Here is a 22,647-nt window from a genome sequence, read left to right as displayed (position 1 = left end):
CCACTGTCATGAAAACCATGATCTTCCTCCTCAAATTCAATAAATGACTTTGACTCTGATATGGTTTGGCTGTGTCCCCACCCAAATCTCTTCTTGAATTGTAACTCCCATAATGCCCACATGTCTTTGGAGGGACCCAGTGGAAAGTAATTGGATCATGGTGGTGGGTTTTTCCCTGGCTCCACCTCAGCTGTTCTCATGATAGTGAATAAGTCTCACGAGATCTGATGGTTTTATAAAGGGGACTTCCCTTACGCACGCTGTCTTGCCTTCCGCCACGTAAGACATTCCTTAGATCTCCTTCGTCTTCTGCCATGATTGTCAGGCCTCCCTAGCTATGTGGAACTGTGAGTCCATTAAACCTCTTTCCTTTATAAATTACCCAGTCTCTGGTATATCGTTTTTAGCAGCATGAGAACAGTCTAATACAGCCTCCTTCTTCAAAGATTAAAAAGATGTCAGACAGGAATTTCAACTTCTCACCACCAAATCTCCCTGAGTCTATTCCACTCTCTCCTTTCCTCTTGTTCCAGTAGAACAGTCCTCCTCTCTAGGGCTACTCCCTCGGTGTCGTCTGGATTCTTCTGTGGACTTTCTCAACAATGTCAATGAACAGTACTCTCAACTATATCTTCCATCTTCCCAAGTGAATTGTCACTGTCAACTTTTAAAGTCAAGTCCCTTGACCTTTATATAAATTTACCCCGTCAACTCCACATCCTAGTCTAGCTATACCTTCTATTCTTACCTCTCTTTAGTCCTTCATGTCAAAATTCTTGATGGAGTTGTTTTTACTCACTGCTTCCATTCATTGATCTATACCTCATTTCCTCCAAGGAGAAATAAAGGCAATATGTACCCTATGGGGCTGCTATTTGGATTAAAGGAGACATAAGTCTCAGTACATCACAGCATTCTTATTGAATTCATTTGTTTAGTAAAGATTTACTGAGCAACTCTACGTGGAAAGTGCTATGCAAGATGCTTTAACTTAACTAGATAAAATTTAGCCTCTTCCCGTCCAATGGGACAAAAAAGGAGAACAAAACACACATAATTAAGAAGCAAGGTGACTCATTTTACAAAGTATGGACCAAGGCAGAGTCAACAAAAGTGGAATCACCTCAGATGTGAATGTTGTCCTCTGAAGTTGTGTGACATGGAGGCCCTGAATCTAAAGGAACTGAATGACGAGCCCTGAAATGAGAACCAGGGAAAAGCAGAACTAACACTCAGGTTCAACAATTAGAGCAATCCAAAGTGGTAAAGGAAGGCTCAATGTTGGTGATGCAAAGCCCCTAAGCACCACTCTTCCTCCAACCCTGATAGCTCTCCCCCAATTTCTTCTCTTAGAATAAAGAATATTTAGGAACACCAGAAATTTTGAACACTATTCTGTTACTCCAAGTGGGAAACTCTAGCACCCACGGTGCCCTCTGGGGTGAAAAACAGGTTTCCTGTCCATACCAATATAATGGTATGGCTCACACCTGTAATCCCAGCATTTTGGGAGGCCGTGGTGGGCGGATCATCTAAGGTCAGGAGTTCGAGACCAGCCTGGCCAACATGGTGAAACCCCATCTCTACTAAAAACACAAAAATTAGCTGGGCGTGGCAGGGGGCACCTGTAATTCCAGCTACTTGGGAGGCTGAGGCTGGAGAATTGCTTGAACATGGGAGGCGGAGGTTGCAGTGAGCCGAGATCATGCCACTGCACTCCAGCCTGGGCAACAAAGTGAGACTCTGTCTCAAAAAAAAAAAAAAAAGATGATGAGTTGCTTAAAACCAACATGTATCTCAAATCCAAGGTTAACTGTGATTATTTTCAGAGCACAATAATTTGTAACCTGCCTAACCTGAGTATCCTATTGGCAATCACTGATATGACCACAACTTTGAATCTCCTTCTTGCTCCACAATTGTTGGAAGCAAGTGGCTAATTTTAAAACACTGTCTCTACTATCCTAAACTACCTCAACTGATACATTCTCATCAAGAAAGCCATCTGGGTTATTTTTGAATCCCACTTCAGGCTGGTAACTGCCCAACATCCATTCTTCACTTTTTCCTGATCAAATGCACTTCATCACTCAGTTAAAATTCACTGACATTTACTGTTTATCCACACATACAGAGGACTAACACTTGCCTTTCTGTTCGCAGCATACTTGTTACATTCTCTTCTTTCTCCATGCAAAATTATTTTTGGTTTGTGGTTTCTTGCAAGACAGACTCAAAATCATTTTATATTATATATTCTCCAGCTTTCCCAAGTTTCAAGATAGCTATTCCTAAAAATGATCAAGAGCATGAACAACGTTTTTGGGGATATAGAGTTCCCAAATAATGCCATGGAAGATAGATCTTAATGACTGGTCCACCAGTATCCTACAAGAATGCAGGCCCAGTGTGGTGGCTTACACCTATAATCCCAGCACTTTGGGAGGCCGAGGTGGGCAGATTGCCTGAGCTCAGGAGTTCGAGACCAGCTTGGGCAATATGGTGAAACCCCTTCTCTACTAAAAATAAAAAACATGAGCCAGGTGTGGTGGTGCATGCCCGTAGTCACAGCTTCTTGGGAGACTGAGGTTGAAGGATTGCCTGAACCCAGGAGGCAGAGGTTGCAGTGAGCTGAGATCCTGTCACTGCATTCCAGCCTGGGCAACAAAGTGAGACTTTGTCTCCAAAAAAAAAGAAAGAAAGAAAGTAATTACATTACACGGGCAAGTGATTTACTCTCAGGAATATTTCATCTTTCTGTTTCATCACAAGGTCAGTTGTAGCCTTCTGTTTCATTTTTCAACATTAGATGCATTTATAATAACAGCTCTATGCTTAATTATGTACAATTGAGCACCTATAGTTACATCATCTTGTTCATTTGGAAATGACTTTGAGGGCAACTTAACAATCTGGCTCAATGCTCTTTTACCCACTGTACATGGGGTGTTCTTATCTACACTAGTAAATAGTCCAATCAATAGCTCACAATTGAGTAGCAGAAGATAAATTTTTCTTTCCTTACAACAACTTCTAAAGGATCTCTGAAGTTTGGCAGGCACATGACCAGGGAGGCAACTGGTATAGATGTAGCAAGCCCTATTAGTATCCACCCATATGCCTACTGACTTCCAACAGTCAGTATCTGTGTTCCTAAGGGCTTTTCCAAATCATGGAAACTTGGAAGTACAGAGAAACTAACATTCTCTGGGAGCAGCCTTCAACTAACGACTGATGGGAGTTGGTGTATAAATATCTCAGTTCCCTCCCCTTTGGGTGGACTGATTTGGAGGCATGAGTTTTATACCATTTCCCAGTTTCTCTATTTTAGTACTCCAATGTTGGCAGCTTTTCTGCTATGATTTAGATGTGCATGTCCCTCTCAAATTCACATGTTGGAACTTAAACCTGAAGGTAATAATACTAAGAGTCTTCAGGAGGTGATCAGGCCATCAGAGCTCCACTGTCATGGATGAGATTAGTGTCCTTATAAAAAAGCTTGAGGAAGCAAGTTTATCCCTTTTTTTACCCTTCTGCCATGTGAGGACACAGCATTCATTCTTTTCCCCCTGGAGGACAGAGCAACAAGATGCCATCTTAAAGCAGAGGAGAAGCCCTTTCCAGACACCAAGCCTGCTGGTGCTTTGATCTTGGACTTGTAAGCCTCTCGAACTATGAGAAATCAATTTCTATTATTTAAAGAGTATCCAGTCTAATGTATTTTGTTATAGTAGCAGGAATGGGCTGACAGTTTCTGATATGGTTTGGCTGTGTCCCCCCCAAAATTTCACCTTGAATTATAATAATCCCCACGTGTCAAGGGTGGGGCCAGGTAGAGATAACTGAATCATGGGGGTAGTTTTCCCCATTCTGTCTCATGGTAGTGAATAAGTCTCACAAGATCTGATGGTTTTATAAATGAACTCCCCTGCACAAGTAATCTTGCCTTCCGCCATGTAAGATGATCGTTTGCTCTTCCTTCGTCTTCCACCATGATTGTGTGGCCTCCCCAGCCATGTGGAACTGTGAATCTATTAATCCTCTTTCCTTTATAAATTACTCAGTCTTGGTTATGTCTTCATTAGTAGTGTGAGAACAGACTAATAAACTTTCCTTCCCTGTGTTACTTTCCTTCTCTCCTGATGGTATTCCACGAACGTTCCAAGTAAACTACTTGCTATTGAATCCTTGCCTCAAGGTCTGTTTCTGGGGGGGATTCCTTACTAAAATAGAGGAAGTTAAAGGAATTACACTTAGAACTTGAGAAAATACTTTTTACCCTTTTTTATGCTTGTAGAAGATTCATTTTAATCAATAGAGCAAGGCAGCACAATCTATTTACTAGCCATAAAATGGAATAATGATAACACCTAACTTACAAGCCTACTGCAAGAATCGAACAAGATAGTGTTTACAAAACATATAACACAATATCTGGCATATAATACATGTTCAAAGAATTTGGTTACTGCTACAATCATTGTTCTAACTCTGAGGCATAACTTTTCTTTCTATAATCCAACAAAAAACTTATCAAATACCTAGTATGTGTTGTAATTTCATACTTTTTAAACATTAGACAATTACAAAAAAAAAAAAAAACCCTGTTGTGTTTCATTTGAATTAAACCAAACTGGAAAAATATTAAATATCCAAAAGGAAGCCTGTGTGTGGTGGCTTAATTCCAGCACTTTGGGAGGCCAAGGCAGAAGGATTGTTTAAAGCCAGGAGTTCAGGACCAGCCTGGGCAACAAAGCGAGACCTTGTCTCTTAAAAAAAATTTCCAAAGGCAGTTATGGTTTATCTAGAGAAGAACGGGCAGAACTGGAGTAATGGTGTCCTTAGCAGCATTAGAATGAGGTTAGGGTTTGAACCAGCACTAAAATTCTACTTCCAAATGAAAAACGTGAGAGTCTTTGCAGGAGACAAATCATATGCAATTTGGAGTGCAGTGCAAAAATGGTCCCCATCCCTACCTGGGATGCTGTCCCATGTGTATCTACATGGTAATTTCCTCTCCTCCTTCAAATGTCACTTTCTCAATTACGCCTATTCTTACCATCCTATTTAAAATCATGCCCTTTACCGCCACCTATCACAGCCCTTTTGATTTCCCTTATCCCACTCTATTTTATCAAAGCACTGATGACCTTCTGGCATTCTATACATTTATTTATCATGCTGTTTCCTGCCTGTCTCTCCTTCTTTTTGCATCTTTTATGTTCATAGAAGAACATTTTTATCTTCTATGTTCATTGATGTGCCCCCTCATGGTACATGCCACCTGAAGTAAGCAGAGTAGCACTCAAGGTGCAGCTGCTGAATGGGTGAGTGACTAGTTGGGAATGTTCATTGTAGTATCTGTTTCCTATTTTTTAATCTAGCCTTCACAGGAGAAAGCAGACATAAACAGACACCACCCTAATAGACAGATCCAATTATCCTGTTTTAATCCAACTAGTTAAGTGAGTAACTTAGAGCCAAATGTTCTTCTGTTTTACAGTGATATTCACAGTCATTGCACACCCTGGTCTTTGTAGAAAAGAAAATGTTTTTCAGCGGGTGGACTGTGTTCTGTGTTTAAAATAAAATTGAGGTCTGAAAAGAAATGGGAAGCTACTGCTATCATCCTTCCTAAGCAAATAAAAACTCTAGGGACAACTGTGGAATTTTCTATCTCTCTCGTTTTTCATTATTTTTTAAGTAAGGTACAGTGATATTATTATTCTTAGTCGCCCTGGGTGATTCCAATAATGATTTTGAGATTTTTCCAGGCATTCTATAGAATGCATATCATTTATAAGGTTCTACTTCACTGCTGAGGGCACAGTTGCATTGTGAATGTTTTATACTTTCCAGATGATAATATCATATGAAACACGATACCATCCTTTTGCGTTTTGATAATCCCTACCTCCAGCAAGCTCAAGACCATATGATTTATTTTTCCATTTCAGTTTAGTTCAAATAAAACACAACAGAAATTTATTAAAATTGTCCAGTGTTGAGAGAAATATTGAAAAGTAGTTGCAGAAGCCTATCTAACTATGCAAATGTTTTCACCAAATATCTCTAAACTCTTGGCTTTTAAATAAACTTCATACCAGCATAAAGTCTTACTTTTAAATTTGTTTTCTAGGATAAAATTTTAAAATGCATCTTTCTAAAATGTCACTTGCCTTATATTTAAATTATTAAATAAGTTGGTCCATATTTTTGGAAAGCAAGATTAAGAAGGCACAATATATAAGGATAAAATGATTCAAAAATATAGAGCAATACTCACTCTAATTCAAAGGTTATAAATTCAAGACTTTAATGACCAAGAGGGTAACATAAACAATTGAAATGGCCTGATTATAGGCAGTAGGGGGTGATGGGGACTGTGACAAAGTGAAGACTCCATGACCAATCCATGTTAGAGGCAGCTGCTACTCAGCTACAGCATATGATTGTCATGAAGAAACATGGTCAGTGTTGACAAATTTTGCAACTATGTGTATGTGTGTGTGCATTTGTGTGTGTGATTTTTTGAATAAGAGAAGCCAGAAATCTAGATTTTTTTTTCTGGGAAATTTCACACTGTCTGTGTTAAAAAGAACACATTTATACCACAAAATTAGATACTGCTCTAAGTTGACATAGTCAAATATTTAGTACCTAATAGAATTCACAGTGTTCTACACCTTCCAACTTTAGAAGGATAGCTCAATTCGATTTCAAAGACAGTAAAAATCTCCAGTTTTCATATCCTGTTACCTAGGGATTAGTAGGCTCTAAATGGTAAGTGATTCTTTCAACCAGTGTAGACTCCTAATATCCCAACACAGGACCTTGCCTTAGAAATCCAAGCTGAAGCACACAAGGTAACTGCTGTCATAGATAGTACCCATATATTGCTTTAAAAAATCCCTGGCATTTATCATCCTAGAATCCTCCATCTCCGAGAATTCTGCCGCAAACATATCTGACCAGAAGCCTGAAAAGCCCTTGGGACTCACCCTGGGGAACCCCTTGCTGAGATCACTCACTTCGATTTATTTCTCTCCCAAACTTTCCGATTTCTTCCTCATTTTATAGTGCATCTGTTGCTATGGAAACATTGGTGCCAAAGACTTGGGCAGAACCATATAAAACCCCACCTTTCAGTACACAAATCAAGTGATATTTGAGCGGGAATCACACCACCAATTAGGCATATTCATACCAGGTTTGGGACAATAGAGCAGTAGGTGTTAAGCTGTATCTAGCAATCAAATAATTATTCTCAATGTTTTTCAAGAAGCTCAGTTTATTTGCTCTATTGTTGGGAAGCCGGCTCTCAGCTTATAGTTTGCTTCATCACTTTCTCTCTTTTCCATGTGTTTAGAATCTCCACCTTATATCCACATCCAATATTGGAATATTTGTCTTTCTCCAACCAGAAATAGGTAGAGGGTTTAATCTTTCTCTCTGCCTCTTTTTTATTCACAGAAAATAGAAAACTAATATGAGTGTGAAACTAGTTTGTGTGTTTTTAAAGAAAATGGATGAGATAATTTTCAGATTAGTTAATTTTAGATTAGCCAATTTTTGTTTAGGACCCCAAACAGAACTTTTTTTATCCACTGAGTTGCTGCATACCATAGCTTTGATGGCCTTGGATTCAGATGATACAGGATTGACTCTGCTTCTTGACTCTATCTAACTGCATGATATTTTGCCTTGAGTGGCCCTTTAAATCATGGCACCACCCTTTCTCATTTGTATTCAAATTTTTTAGCCTGGGTAATATCCATTCATCCATAGTCGTTTATTAAAGACCTAACATGTGTAGGCGTAAAGCCAGGTGCTGGGGATACAAAGATGAAGAAACAAGATGCCTGCTTTAGAAGAGTTCCCAGTTTAGTGCAAGAAGGGAGTTAAGTTTAAAAAAAATCTACAAAACATTGTGATGACTGTTTGAGAGGAACAATCCAGAACCATGTGGGAAGATTTTGGGAGAGGGGTGGGGTAGGAGAAGGTGGTAGCTGGACAGAAACTTTTCAATGAAGGGGTGATACTCAGATAACAGAAGATCGTTTGGGGGGTAGGAATGAAAGAGAAGAGATAGGAGGCTGACACAAGATCTAATTGAGAGATGCAAAGGGGAGTGGCAGTGGAGACAGGGAAGAGCACATGCAAAAAATGTTTTTTAGGTTGCAATTTATTTATTTATTTAGAGACAGAATCTTGCTTTGTCGCAGAGGCTGGAGTGCAGTGGCGCGATCTCAGCTCACTGCAACCTCTGCCTCCCAGGTTCAAGCAATTCTCCTGCCTCAGCCTCCCAAGTAGCTAGGATCACAGGCGTGTGCCACCATGCCCAGCTAAACTTTTCTGTATTTTTAGTAGGGACAGGGTTTCACCACGTTGGCCAGGCTGGTCTCGAACTCCTGACCTCAGGTGATCTGCTCACCTTGGCCTCCCAGAGTGCTGGGATTACAGAGGTGAGCCACCGTGCCCAGGCAAGTTGCAATTTAGATACCGCGTGGCTGTGAGGGTGGGAGAAGAGTAGACTCTACTTGGAGTCCTAAAGAGATAGCATACAACTTGCAGGTAGGTAGCTGTTATCTTAAAAACCCTCAAAAAGGGTTAAACCACTACTTAAGGCATGAATAACTATTATTCAAATATTATTGGCAAATTCTTTTTTTTGTTTGTTTCCCTATCTCTAATACCTAAAGAAGAGAGAACATTGTCCTAAAAACCACCAGGATGAGAAAAACTTTAAGTTGTGTTTCTGTAAAATTTTTTTAAATCCCCCTCCTCCATCAGTGTTCTTATTTTTAGAAGTTAAATCATACCCACATAGCAACTGTTCCTACTTTAGAGGAAGAATCTTTCTTTTAAACAAATAAAGTGTAAATGTTCTATTCTTCCAAGAAGTTCACTTCCTGGGTCAGTAAACTGTAATGTAGCTATAAAATAAGGGGGCAACACAGCTGACAGCTAAAAACAATTAGCTAAAAAGTCAGTATTATACAAACACCATTTGCATGATTCCAGTGACCATTAGAAACAAACACAGGAAGTTCCCTCTGGAAAACAGCTAAAGAATTTCTTAAATCGTATGCCAACCTTGAATTTTAATTGGAAATGAAGCTAATAACTGTTGTGTCTATCAGAGATCTTATATTTGCAACCAAAGTTGGGAGTTTCTCTCTCTCTGTTTCTCTCTTTCCCCTTCCCTCCCTTCATCCTTTCCTTCCCCCATTATGTAAGTTGTTATCAAAAGAGTGATGGAACCAATATTGATTGCAGAAAGTCTTCTTGGTTCAGTTGGACAATAGGGTAATAGAAGAGTAGTAGGGGCATGAACCAGTGCCAATTTACCTTATGCCCAATTTACCTTTATCATCAATGACACAATGGCAATTCCGTTGAAAATTAGCAAAGGAAATCCCACAACTGGACATCTGTTTAAAAATGTAAGTTAAATTTGCTTCTTATACAAGCAACCAAATATTGATTTTTGGTTTGGAACATTCAGTTTATCATAATACCAAACACAGCAAGGCAGTCCATGCATTTACTCTCCCTTTTCATGAGGAAATCTACATGAACAGAAATGCTGAATCTGAGGATTTGAGAGTATTGGAGAGTAAAAGAGGGTTGATTAATCCAGTGACTTTTAAATTATTGGAGGTTCAAGGACCTCAAACAAAACTTTTCTTATCCATTGAATTGTTGTATACCACAGTGTTTATGGCCTTTGGATTCAGATGATCCGGGGCTTCTTGATTCTATCTAGCTGAATGATATTTTGCCTTGAGTGACCTATTTTATGGTGCTCTTATGAAGACTAATTAATACACATAGGTAAAACACTTGGATGTAGGCTTACCACATCTTGTTCAATATGTTAGCTATAATCACAAAAAGTATATTTTTCTTATAGTCTACATTGCCATTGCATGATTACTAATTATGCATATGCGTCTCAACAATTGAGTGTTACCTTTCTAGAACAGTTACCTGAGCAGGCCTGATCCTAACATTTGAGAGACAAGAATACAAAAGGAGTCCCACATATTATAGATCTCAATATTTAAATACTATAAACCAAGCTAAAAAAATGTTAATTTAAATGTGTTATATCTTCCTGGCTTAACAAAGAATTCCTTCCTAACAACCTAGAAGCCAGATTTAAATTTAGAATACTTAAATTCCGGAACATAGCAAAGCAAGGAGACCCAGTCTCTGGTCCCCTCCCCATCCCTTCCTCTTTCTACCATGGCCTCCAGCACCTATGTGGAGACTACAAAGTCCAAAAGTCCAAGCTCCATTTACACCTCCCACCAACAGTCTTTTTTCAGCCCCCACTGGGCCCAGGAGCCCCATGAGCAGTGAATTCCAAGGTCCCACTACGAAGAGCAAGACTCAGAAGGAGGCAAAGGGCTCCAGGGGAAACGTGGGGTCTTTGTTGCGGAGGAGCAGGGCTGTCCAGGTGATGAGAAGTTGGAGTGCAGAGTAGCACAGCCCTCTATTATGCAGGGACAGGTACAGGGACCTCTCTTGCTAGTTTAAGATTATTTTTCTGTCCTGTTTTTAGTGCAAGTGAAGAACAATTACCTCTTTTTTCTCTTCCACTTACAAATCATCTTTCTTCACAGAAAAGTTTATAAAGAGTCATAAAAGCAACAACATGATTGTTAAGTTACCTGGACAGCCACAGACATTTCCTATTTATCATGAGAACTGTAGTAAGAATATGCACTGATCTAAGTATGATCTTTTAATATTTAGTTAATAATAACTTTATTAACCAAAGTTAATTGAACTAAGAGGCCCATGTTCATGGTGAATGAAACTCAAACATGACTATTGGGCTTGCTGAATATAAGATCATTCAGAAAAGAAGGCCAGACCCGTGGTGGTGCCTGATCTATTTCCAAATTATACCTCTTGCTTCTGCTTCACTGTTTCTTTCAGATTATACCTTTCTAAGATTTTCTCTTACCTGAGAAAATGGGACCTTCCTTTCAAAATTACTGCTGGTATATGAGGATCAAGCTGAAAAGCCACACTCTTTCTGACATGTCACTGCTGGCTCCAAGAGGAAAAAGTACCTTCTGTGTGGGGCACCCACATTGTACCTTCAACGATGCACATCACAGTGAACATTAGACCATGAACCTTAAGTTAAACTCCCATGTCATAGCAAATGTTTCCTATGGGAGGGGAAGAGAGGGATGACTGGTATTCAACCCTGTTTGCCCCTAAGTCTTAGGGTAATGGGCATTTCTGTTGTCTTTTTTTGTTTTGTTTTGGTTTTGGTTTTTTAGCACCCATCACATCTCTTGTGTTTCTTTCATTGGAAAAGGGTAGTGGGCCTACTAATCAAGGTGCCCCCACTCCTATCCCATGCCCAGTGGGCTGGGTGTGGGGGAAGAACCCCAAGCATAACAACCAGTGGACTGTGGTCAAGCTCTGAACAAGTGATTCTTGGCTGGAGTCTCTTTCCAAAACGCCTGATATCTAGACCTGGAGCTAACTAGCTTCATCTGCTTCCAAGCTGTTTTGGGATGTGTGTGTGTGTGTTTGCGCGCGTGTGTGTGCGCGCGTGTGTGTGTGTGTGTGTGTGATTCCCCACCCCCCGCCACATTCCTGGCAATTCTTTAAGCTACCTGATATCCTTCTAGTAAATTCCTTTTGCTGGAGTTAGGCAGAGTTTCCTTCATTTGCATGCCATCTAAGAGTCATTGCTGATACACTTGGCAGAGCCCCTGACACAAGAGAGAATCAATGAATGTTTGTTACATAAATGAATAATTACAACCTAAATGTATATCACTGCTTATTTGTAAAATAGTGGGTTTTTTTTTTTTTTTCTGATTCATAAAACAACACATCATTGGCTAATTTGCTTTTTTTCAAGGCAGGGCCTCACTCTGTCGCCCAGGCTGGAGTGCAGTGGCGCAATCTTGGCTCACTGCAACCTGCACCTCACGGGCTCAGACATTCCTTCCACCTCAGCCACCTGAGTAGCTGAAATTACAGGCGTGCACCACCATACCCGGCTAACTTTTGTATTTTTTGTAGTGATGGGGTTTTGCCATGTTGCTCAGCCTGGTGTCAAACTCCTGAGCTCAAGCGATCCACCTGCCTGGAGCTCCCAAAGTGGCGAGATTACAGGTGTGAGCCACCACGCCCGGCCTACTACATTTTTTAAAATTTGGAAAAGTATAACAAAATAAAAGCCATCCATATTTCTACCACCTAGAGATTGCCTAACTTTTTAATTTGTTCTGTTTTTTTAATATACTTGCATGACGTTTTCATTTCACAAAAGACGTATGAACAATACAATATATATAGTAGTACATTTTGTTTTTTTCCACTTAAAATTGTGGTGAAGGTTGTTTCATGTCACTATATAATCTTCAAAATGATTAATTTTAATACCTATATAGTAGTCTGTTATCTTGGGACCTTAAATATCTTTACCAAGCTCCCAAGTTCTAGTTATATAGGTTCTTTTTAATGTTTATTACTATGAAATATATTATAATGCACAATTTTACCTGCATCTACTTCCTTACCAAAGACAAAAGCAAACATAAAATAAAAAGCAAGAGGAATAGTACATCAAATCATTAGAACTCTTAAAAGCTTCTGACAATTTTTTAAAATTTCATTTAATTTTAATTTCCTTCATTTTAATTTCAATTGCAGTAATGCGATCTCAGCTTACTGCAACCTCCACCTCTCATGTTCAAGCGATTCTCCTGCCTCAGCCTCCCAAGAAGTTGAGATCACAGGAGTGTGCCACCACACCCAGCTATTTTTTTTTTTTTTTTTTTTTTTTTTTTTAGTAGAGATGGGGTTTTCCTACGTTGGCCAGGGTGGTCTCAAACTCCTGGTGGCAAGTGATTCACCTACCTTGGCCTCCCAAAGTGCTGGGATTATAGGCACGAGCCACCGTGCCTGGCAGACATTTTGATAAGTATTTTTAAACTTTTCTGTAGGAAGGTTGTATTATGTAACCCTCCCACCACAAGTAATGAAAGAGATTGTCCTTCTCACTGCATCCTTGCCAGTATTGAGTTTATTTTTGTATTTTTTACTTATTTAATACATAAAACACAGCACTTCATTTTTATTTTAATTTGCATTTCTGTGATTAATAGTAATAACATTTATTAAATGTGTGCATTGGTCTTTTATTTCTTCCTTTTGAATTATGCATTCAGATATTTGGACAATTCTATTGGGGTGCTACTGTTTACTCACTGATTTGCAAGAGTTCCTCAGGGCTATCATGAACTGTCATGTCACGTTTGGTGTCAATATTGTTTTCCATGATTCTGTTCTGCTTTAAAATGCATGCATTTCTGCATATGAAAGTTTAAAATATATTCAAATCTTTATTTTGCTTTGTGATTCTTCCCATTGATTTTATATTTAAAAGTACTTCCCCAAAGTTAGTTAAATATTTTATTCTAGCTTTGTTTTCCACCTTGCATAAAAACTTAAAATTTATGTGGAATTTCGTTTGGAGGGTCATGTAAACAGAGGTTCTCAGTTGAACGCTTTCTATACACTTAGCCAAGTTCCACGACGTTTTTGTCAAATACTCCTCCCTGGTTCATAATGCTTTCTCTGTCATATTTCTGGTTCTAAGAATGACCTAAATCTGTTTCCAGGCTCTTCTACTCCACTGAGCTATTAATCAATTCTTACACCAGTACTACATTGCTATAATGATTGTAGTTCAATGATCACATTTATTTTTGTTTCAACAATGGCACCCATTACCACTATCACTCCTATCTACCTACCTTCACCCCCACACCACCCACATCTACCACCCACCACCCCATCCATACCACCTCATCCACCACCTTCATATATTCATCTCTACCGTCAAACTTCCCCACCTCCACCACCCCCAAAACTCCACTCCCCACACCACCTGTATTTACCACCACCTCCCATCTTACCACCACCACTCACCTTCCCCACCGCCACTACTATTCTTTGGAAAAGTTTTCTTTTATTTTTATGTAGTGATTCTTCCAGATGGATGTTAGAATCATTTTGTAAGGTTCTCCCAAATCCCAGTGTAATAAAACTATATAATTGATCTGGGAAAAATAACCGTTTCATAATATTCATCTTTCTACCAAAGCATAAGGTATGTCTTTCTTTTTTTGCTTCTCAGTTTATTGGTTTGAGTAAAATTGTATAGCTTTCTACAAAGGCTTTTATATATTTCTTATTATTCACAAGTATTTTATGTACGTTTTCTATTGTTCCTACTCAATTTATATATTAGTTAATTCATGAATAGAATCATTTTCCATTCTACTTTTTAGTTAATAACACACTGGCATTTAGGGTGGCCATCGATTTTTGAACACATATTTTATAACTAACAACCTTACCAAAATTTCATACCAGTTCCTTTAGGTTTTAATTGATCCCATGGTGTATCCATCAATTTTAAACAAAATCAAGACACACTGTCTAATTTTTGGTTACTTATATGAGGAGCTTCACTTAAGCATAGGCATTGAATGCTATTTTACTATTTATTTTTTTAAATCACCCTTTTATGAGATGAATATAAAGACTTGAAATTGAAGCCACTTTAGAAATCTAAAACATAACATGTATTCCTCTGCTGAACTACATTCATTTTCCTTGGGCACTCAGTCTTACTATTCAAAACTACAAAAAGAGCTCTGAATGAGAGACATTAAGTCACTTCTCACTTGGATTAAACAGGACAAATTAAAACAATTAAACAAAATAAAATAATTCAGAATTTTGACAGAAACACACCAGCAACTTGTTGCCATATAAAGAGTAATTTGTCTCCAAATTTAACTCCAGAGATAATGGCCAGGATGATTTTTTAAATAAAACATTTTTAAAATGTTTTATTTAAAATATATATAAAATATATAGTGAGAAAGCAATTGCATGCTCTTCTATATATGAGCAGATACCTTTTTCCCCAGGTAAGCATACATTTCCTGTTTCAAAAGATCAGGATAATAGTACCAACAAATTATTAATTCACAAAATATTTGTTGTGCTCCTAGTAAGTGTGGGGTTCTGTGTTATTGGGAAAGATTAGAGGGCTATAGTGATGATTATGGACAGGAACTGAAGAGACACTGGCATATAACACAAGCTCAACAAATAATTAAGTGTATTATTTATTATTATACATAATGATTATTAATTATTGTTTACTATAAATTTCCAGAAGACTGAAAGTCTAGTTCACCATTGTCTTCCAAGGGCCTAGCATGGCAAATATACACATGCAATAAATATTTGCAGAATATTTGTTGACTGATTGATGTATTTTTACAAAAACTTCACTTGCCAAAAAAATATTTTGACTCAATTCTTAACTTCTAGCCTAAATCAGTTCTTAAAAGATACATTTGTTAAAGCCAAGAATACTCCCCTTTTGAAGTCAGAATAAGATTCTAAATTGCTCTTTCTACACTAGAAAAAAAAACCTTCTAAAAATCAGATCTTTAAGTTGGCACAGGAAAATGCTATGAGGCAGAGTATTCGTTCCTTCACTCATTCGCCAAATGTTTATTGAGGACCTTCTGCATATAAGAAATAAAATAAATGGCCATTATAGAGTTTACAGACATAGCCAAACAAACAAACACACAATTGCAAACTGGAATAAGTGTGTGGAATAAAAGTAAAAGGATGATGAGAGAGTTGGGTTGGTGGGGAAGAGAGGTCAAGGAAGCCCAAGGGATGAATATGACCCAGACTGGTAAAATATAGAGGGAAGATGGTTGGGGCTGTTCAGAAACAGACAGAGGGTCAGTGTGACAGCATCAAGAGGAAGAGATGCACAAGATGAGGCTGGCCAAGTACCAAAGGCTCTAGGAGTCTCTGGAATCTGTCCCAGGTATGTGGGTGGTATTTTATGTAGGGAACTGACATTATCCTATCTGTTCTGCATGAAGGATTAGAAGAGCCAGGCAAGGAACCAGGGTTCTTGTTAGGAAGTTATACTAGTGGTCCAGGTAAGAGATGATAGCTTGAAGTTTGATAGTGGTGATGGTGGGGATAGAAAGAATTTATTAAGATGTATTTAGAGATCTATATAGAAAATAGCATTTATGAGACTACCTGATGGTTTTAAATGTGGAGGGTCAAGGGAATGGAGGTGTCAAAGGTGATTCTGGTTGAGTTTCTGGTTAAAGCAACTCCATGGATAGTGGTGCCATTTACCAGGTTAAGAAGGACTAGAAAGTTGTTAGCTTATCTTGTTGCTATTATTGTTTTTGTTGTTTAATGCATTTTGCTTGTTTTGCATTTGCTTGGAAGGGTAGCAAAAAGGATGGAAGGCAACATCAACAAATCATTTGGGGACAGAGTATGTTTGAGATACTCTAGAAGACCCAGGTCCTGGGTTGTCGTGGCTCCCAGGTAAGTGACATGTATAAGTGAGGTACATTTGAACCCTGCTCTTCCCTACCATGGTTGTGTATATAAAGCCTCAAATAGGTTAGTTCCCTTAAGTAATCTTTAAAGCATTTTCTGAACCTATGCTACTCTATCTTTACCTTCTGCTCTTATGCTAACATAATGTTAATGTTGTCATTAAACACAGTTCAGAGGGATGTTGGTGTACTGGGCTGAAGAGTGTCTCCCAAGAATTCATGCCCATCCAGAACCTGTGTATATGACGTTTAGAAGTCAGGCCTTTGCAAATGTAATCTGGTTAACATGAAGTCATACTGAATGAGGAACAGGTCCTAAATCCACTATGAATGATGTCCGTATAAGAAGAGGGAAATTTGGACACAGGGACAGAGATAGAGAGGAAGATGCCATGTGAAGACAGAGGCAGAGATTGGAGTTATGCTGCCACAAGCCAAGGAATACCTGGGGCTACCAGAAGCCGGAAAAGGCAAGCAAGAATCCTCCCTTAGAGGTTTTGGAGGGTGCACGGCCTTGCCAACACCTTGATTTTGGACCTCTAGCCTCCAGAACCATGAGAGAATAAATGTCTGTGGTTTTAAGCCACCCAGTTTTGGTAACTTGTTATAACAGCCCTAGGAAACTAATATAGTTGGGAAATTTAAGGGAATTAACTGTTTGAGCCTGAATCATTATATAGGACACATAGTATAGATTCAGTAAATATCCATTTCCCTCTTACTCATAATGGTCATCACCATTTTCCTGGTGATTTAAATTATGAGTAATCCATACATCTACTCATCTAGGTAGGTCTTACTATTCCCAGAACTGTTTTATAAGTGAGGAAACTGAGGCTTAGGAAAGTTAAATAATTTTCCCAGAATCACAAAGCTAAACACAGAAGAGTCGGATTTCAAATACCTGCCTCCCATACCTACAGCATTTCAGCAGGCCCTGACAGCGTAGAAAGGCACTGCCAGACTAGATTTTCAGTGCTTAGATATCAACTGATTCAATGCTTAGATATCAATTTTCAATTGATATCTAATTAATAGCAATTAAAACTCACATTTATTAATAAAATAACAAGCTGCAGAGACCTAGTACAAGAGACCTAGTACAATCTCTACCCATTCACAGAAGAACACACGATTTTTAGTCTAAAGTCAACATTACCCAGGAACTTGCCATTGGCTTCTATTGCTTCCATTTAGCAGTGCACCTGCCTTGCACATATGTATTCCAAGTCAAGGTATTATCATCAGATTGGACATTTATGGCTTTGATTTACTTAAATGCATTTTCCTTATGTATCCCCCCACTTCATTTTTATGATACTGACTCATTCTTGCCACCTAACAAGACTATAAAAATAAACAGTGCGAGTGCAGAGGAAACTGTCTCCAAACTTCATATCCAAGATGCCCATCCTTTATATTATAAAGCAAAAAATAAACCCATATTTTAAATTTACCTTTCTCCCTAACTAACCTGGTTACCTTTCTCCCCAACATTGAGTTGTTGTGCTATAGAATATAACAGATACACAAATCTAAGGTGGCAGAGCTGTTATTATAGGGTGTCAATTTCATAGAATTCTAGTGTAGGAGGGGCTTCTAAAAAGCATCTTGTCCATCTGTATCAGGTAAGAGAAAGAGTGTCTACAGCCTCCAAGCCCCAAAAGAGAAGCGGTTGCATTAAGAGATTTTGTGAGCTACCTAAGACCCTGTGGCTATGTCTTGGTAGAACTCTGTAGAATGCCAGGTTTCCTGATTTCCCTAAAAGTGTGTTCAGTCTTTCAAGCTGTCATCAACTATTAACAATGACACTTTCCTCTGGCTTTGTGCCAACTTTTCTTTTTGTTTATTATTCTGGCCATAAAAAGATCACCATAAATAGCCTCAGCGATTCAGGTTCCCTTAATTGATATCTAATATTGACAAATTAACTCAGCCCGAGTTGAAAGCTCCATATACACACACACGGTTTCAAGAAGGGCGATCGCGCTTATCCTCCAAACTGAGCAGTGATGATCCCTGGACTTCTCAAGTTTACCCTCTAGGAGGCTGACATGGCACACAATTTTGACAAGAGTTTGGAACCGAGATCCTCTTCCACGCCCTGCCCACAAGGGTGCCCACAAGCAGAAGTTCTCTCTCTCCATTACAACCCACCACGCGCGCGCGCACACACACACGCGCGCACACACATACACACACACACACACACACACACACACACACACACACACACACAAATAACAAAGGAAAATACAGCCCCATAAAGGCTCAGCTATTGCATCCTCCAGTCCACACCTGCCAAAAGACAAAAACCATAAGGGAATCCTGCCCTGGCAATATGTCCAGCACTCCTCGGGAAAAGCAGCGCCGTGGCACCCCCAGGGTGTGCGCGGCTGTATACACACAAAGAACTGGTGCTGGGCTTGCGAGCGGTTCGGGGTACCAGCACGATCTCAGGGCTGGAATCCGGGGTTCTCCTCCACGCCCTCCCGCCCAGCAAAATGGAACTATCCTTTATTTGACCCGTGGAGAGCCCAGGCTGGATAGTAGCGCAAGGGTTGGGGGTGGGCGGTCCCCTATCCCTACCCTCCAGGCAGCAGGTCCCTAGCCTTTGCATCTCCTAGGAGATGCATGATCGCGCTGTCACAGAGGTCCTCTTTGCATCCTCTCCCGTCAAAGGGAGATGCTCCGGGTACCAGCTGCGAGCATCCAGGCAGGCGCCTCTCCTCGCGCGGACACCCACCCAGGCAGCCCCGACAGGCGCGCCTGCCTACCTGGTGGCCGGCTGTCAGCGAAGCGGCGGTGCCTCAGCCCCTTCTCAGCTGCTACAGCGCTCCCAGCGCCATGTTCCCGGTCTCCCCGGGCGCACGCTGGGGAACTACTACGGGCTGGGTAGGGGCAAGGGGGGCGGGGGCCAGCGGGAGGGGGTGGGAGGCAGAGCCACAGCTTTCTACTCTCCACCCAAACCTCCCCCAGTTACTGAGCATGCCCAGCTGCCCGGCTTCGCTCCTCGGAGGACTGTCCATGAGCGCACGCAGCTGCTCCGGGTTTTCGTGGCAGCCGGCGGGAGGCAGGCGGTAGCTACGGCCGGGGGTGGAGGTGAGGGGGAGGGTCGGGGGGCGTGTCTACACTCCGGGTGCAGGAGCCGGGAGCTGGAGCAGGCAACCAATCCAGTCACGCTTACTCCCAGAGGTCCCCGGCGGGGGCAGCTCCTGCACGCCCTCTCCCCCAGCACTCGGGATTTGCAGAAATTTTGTTCAGGACCATTGCAGGATTGTGCTTTGCTTAAGAGGCTAGCAGAGGTGGGGAGGAGGAGGGGCTGAGAATCAGAACATCGGGCTGGCTGCTTTGCCACCACCTGGACCGGTGCTTCTCAAACTTTAATGTACCTGTGAATTAAAATGCAGATTCAGATTCAATTGGCTGTGTCCTGAGGTTCTGCAAGTCTAACAACCTCCCAGGTGATGTTGCTGCTGCTGGCCCTCCCACCACTCTGAATAGCAAGGATCTAGATAACCCCTTATCTGTGACCTCTGAGTGGCCATCCTTCAATCCGCCAGCCCAGCAATGGTCTCTGGTGTCCACAGAGACTCCTCTAGCCTGGGGTTGCTGGGCCTTCCCTGGAAGCAGTCTTGGTGGGGGTAGGCTCCACGAAGCTTCTGACCACCCAGCTTCTCCTTGGCTGCTGTCTGATTTAGAATTTAAGGCCCAGGGGAAGAAGGATTCCTGGACCTTTTCATGCTCACTTTGCTAGTTGGCTAGTAAGCCAGTTGCTGGTTGAGCTGCCCTGGTCAAGTCTGAACCAGTCTGCCTTGGCTGTCCCCTTGCCTTTCCTGAGCTGGGACAAAAACTCAGACTGGGCATCAAAGTGTTTATTGTCTAATAGCAAGCTTGGGCTTGCCCAGTTAAGAAAACTGACAGATTATGACAAACATATAGCACATTTTTGGACCAAGAGATGACAGGCCTTTGTGTTGAGTGATATTTGGGCTGAAGTTTGCAATGATATTTGGCGGTTCAACTTAAACTTCCCAGTTGCCTGCTGACCTCCTAGACTCTTGAAGTCTCCAGCATTATCAAGACTCTAGTGAATGAAAGACATTCACGAAGTAGTCCTGAGGTTTCACCCTTGGAAATGAAGAAGCCACGCCCTTGTCTGTCTTCAGCTGCCACAAGGGTACACTTATGAGCTAGTAGTGGATATGGAATCTGATCCCATAACTAGATAGCAGGTTACAAAACAAGGATTTGTATCTTGCCATTCCTTACTATACTCAATGACCTTAGACAGTTTTCTAGCTAATAGTATAGTAGTCATCATTTCCCCTTACTTGTTTTCCATTCACTTAGTACCTTTAATATCGTACCGGCCATCTCAAAACAGAAACCACAGGATAAATGGATGATTACTTTTCTCCCTCAGTAGTCCTGTGTCCTTGTGTATCACACTCTCTTTTTCCATTTAAAGGAGTAAGAGCCTCTAAATTCATCTCTTCCTTCTCAAAGCTGCACACAGCCCTAACAACCTGCCCACTGCCACCACTGTCACACCCACAACTATGTGCATAAGTATTCTCTACTTTTGATTTTCTTATATGTGTGCTCACATAGATGCAAAAGCCAGAACATATTTTTACTGAGATAGATTTTGTCATTGGTTAGTATCTGTTAAAATTTTTACTTGAAATGTTGAACTTTAATCACTTAAAATAGCCTTCCTGTTATACATAAAGTTTGTGTTCGTACATTTGTTTCTGCTAGTTAAATATGATGATGATTGTTAGCTGCCTCAAATTTACTTTGGAAGCATGCAAGGTAAAAATTATAGATGAATAATAATACTATTTCTGTAAATACTGCATTGCATGAATTCGTAAGGGTTTTCTTTGTATGTAATGTCATTTCTTGAGAGTTTAGTCTGCAGTATTTGACTAAGGACCAATATCTGTGGGTGGGAGTGATACAGGAAGCAGGAGCAGGCAGAGGTAGAAGCTAAGCTGTGATGCAGGCCAATTGCAGTCATTGTCAGCCCCTTAGGGAGCTCACTAGCTAGGATGATTCTTCAGAATGACCATGAGTTGGTCTGAGATAGTCAGTCTTTTATATCCACATCAATCATTGAGCATGGGCTGTTCCTAGGAGGGGCATGAACTTAAGACAGGCAGCTCTGGCAATCCTTAAAGGTAACGACAGCTAAAGGCCTCCGTCAGCTGTAGTCCCTACAGCTGCAGTAACAAATCCTTCACTTAAGGGGATTTAGGCAAAACATTACTTTGTCCACCACATTGATATATTTATTGAATATAGCACTTTTGAACACACAAAGTAGAACTCTACTGATTTGTCAGAGAGATTTTAAAACTTTATTTTTAAATAAGTAATAGACTTTCTCTCTGGCTCAAAGATTTAAAAGTTGGAAAATAACCCATAATCAGCCTTCGAGAGTATACTATCTATTTAGGTATCTGTATGCATTTTTTATAGGAGGAGTTTAATTATGATTTATTGAGCAGGCATGTATTTATTGTCTACCATTTAAGACATAATTTTCTCTACTGTCAAAATCTGTATTTATAATCTGTAATGGGGTAGGAATAAGTGTTTGAAAGTAAATAGAAGTGTGTTTTTCAATAAAACAGAGCTACCAACTAGTAAAGATTTCATGAGAAACTAATGTCAACAAACCTCGTTAACACCAAAAACTGTGACAAGATGAACCTGAGGGGTGGAGAACTTCGTAGACTGGCTGACAGGGATGTAAGACAGCATGCTGGAACCCCGGTTCGGACTACCCGACTTATTCTCTTTAGCTTCTCCATGCTATGCATCTACAAACGGCTGGAATTCTTGAAAGATGATCCACAACTGTTAGGGAACCAGCATGGACTCTAGAATGGAAACAGGACATTTGCTCAGATAGTGCAGGTAGGGAAAGAACAAGACATGGAAAAGAATGTTTCAAGGAACATAAACAAAAAGCATATGAAGTATAGGTCTCTAAAGAAGAATTCCCCCAAGGAAACAGAAAAAAAGGTTCAGACAAATATTTTTTCCCAGAGTTTCAAAGGAATGAAAGGCAATATAATGTGAATCATGTTTTTTAAAATCACCATAAAGAAATATAAGGATTTAAAGACAATAAGACTAAATGAAAGATAAACTAGCAGAGTTCAGGGAAAAATAAAAGTCATTAAAC

At 40.2% G+C, this 22,647-nt stretch overlaps 1 protein-coding gene across 1 annotated transcript in view; it reads right to left on the bottom strand.

The window, feature by feature from the left end:
- Window positions 1-19,530, bottom strand: part of PAK5 (p21 (RAC1) activated kinase 5) — a 312,766-nt gene extending 293,236 nt beyond the window's left edge. Inside the window, exon 1 of the mRNA XM_017868889.1 lies at window positions 19,226-19,530. The gene's annotated coding sequence lies outside the window, so the exon portion shown is untranslated. The remainder of the gene's footprint in view (window positions 1-19,225) is intronic.
- Between the last annotated feature and the right edge of the window lie 3,117 nt (window positions 19,531-22,647).

The sequence above is a fragment of the Rhinopithecus bieti genome, unplaced genomic scaffold (genome assembly GCF_001698545.2).
Source record: "Rhinopithecus bieti isolate Rb0 unplaced genomic scaffold, ASM169854v2 scaffold_4658, whole genome shotgun sequence".
NCBI classification, from domain to species: Eukaryota; Metazoa; Chordata; class Mammalia; order Primates; family Cercopithecidae; genus Rhinopithecus; species Rhinopithecus bieti.
The sequence above is the reverse complement of the archived record's forward strand: the minus strand, read 5'-3'. Positions and strand labels throughout refer to the sequence as shown.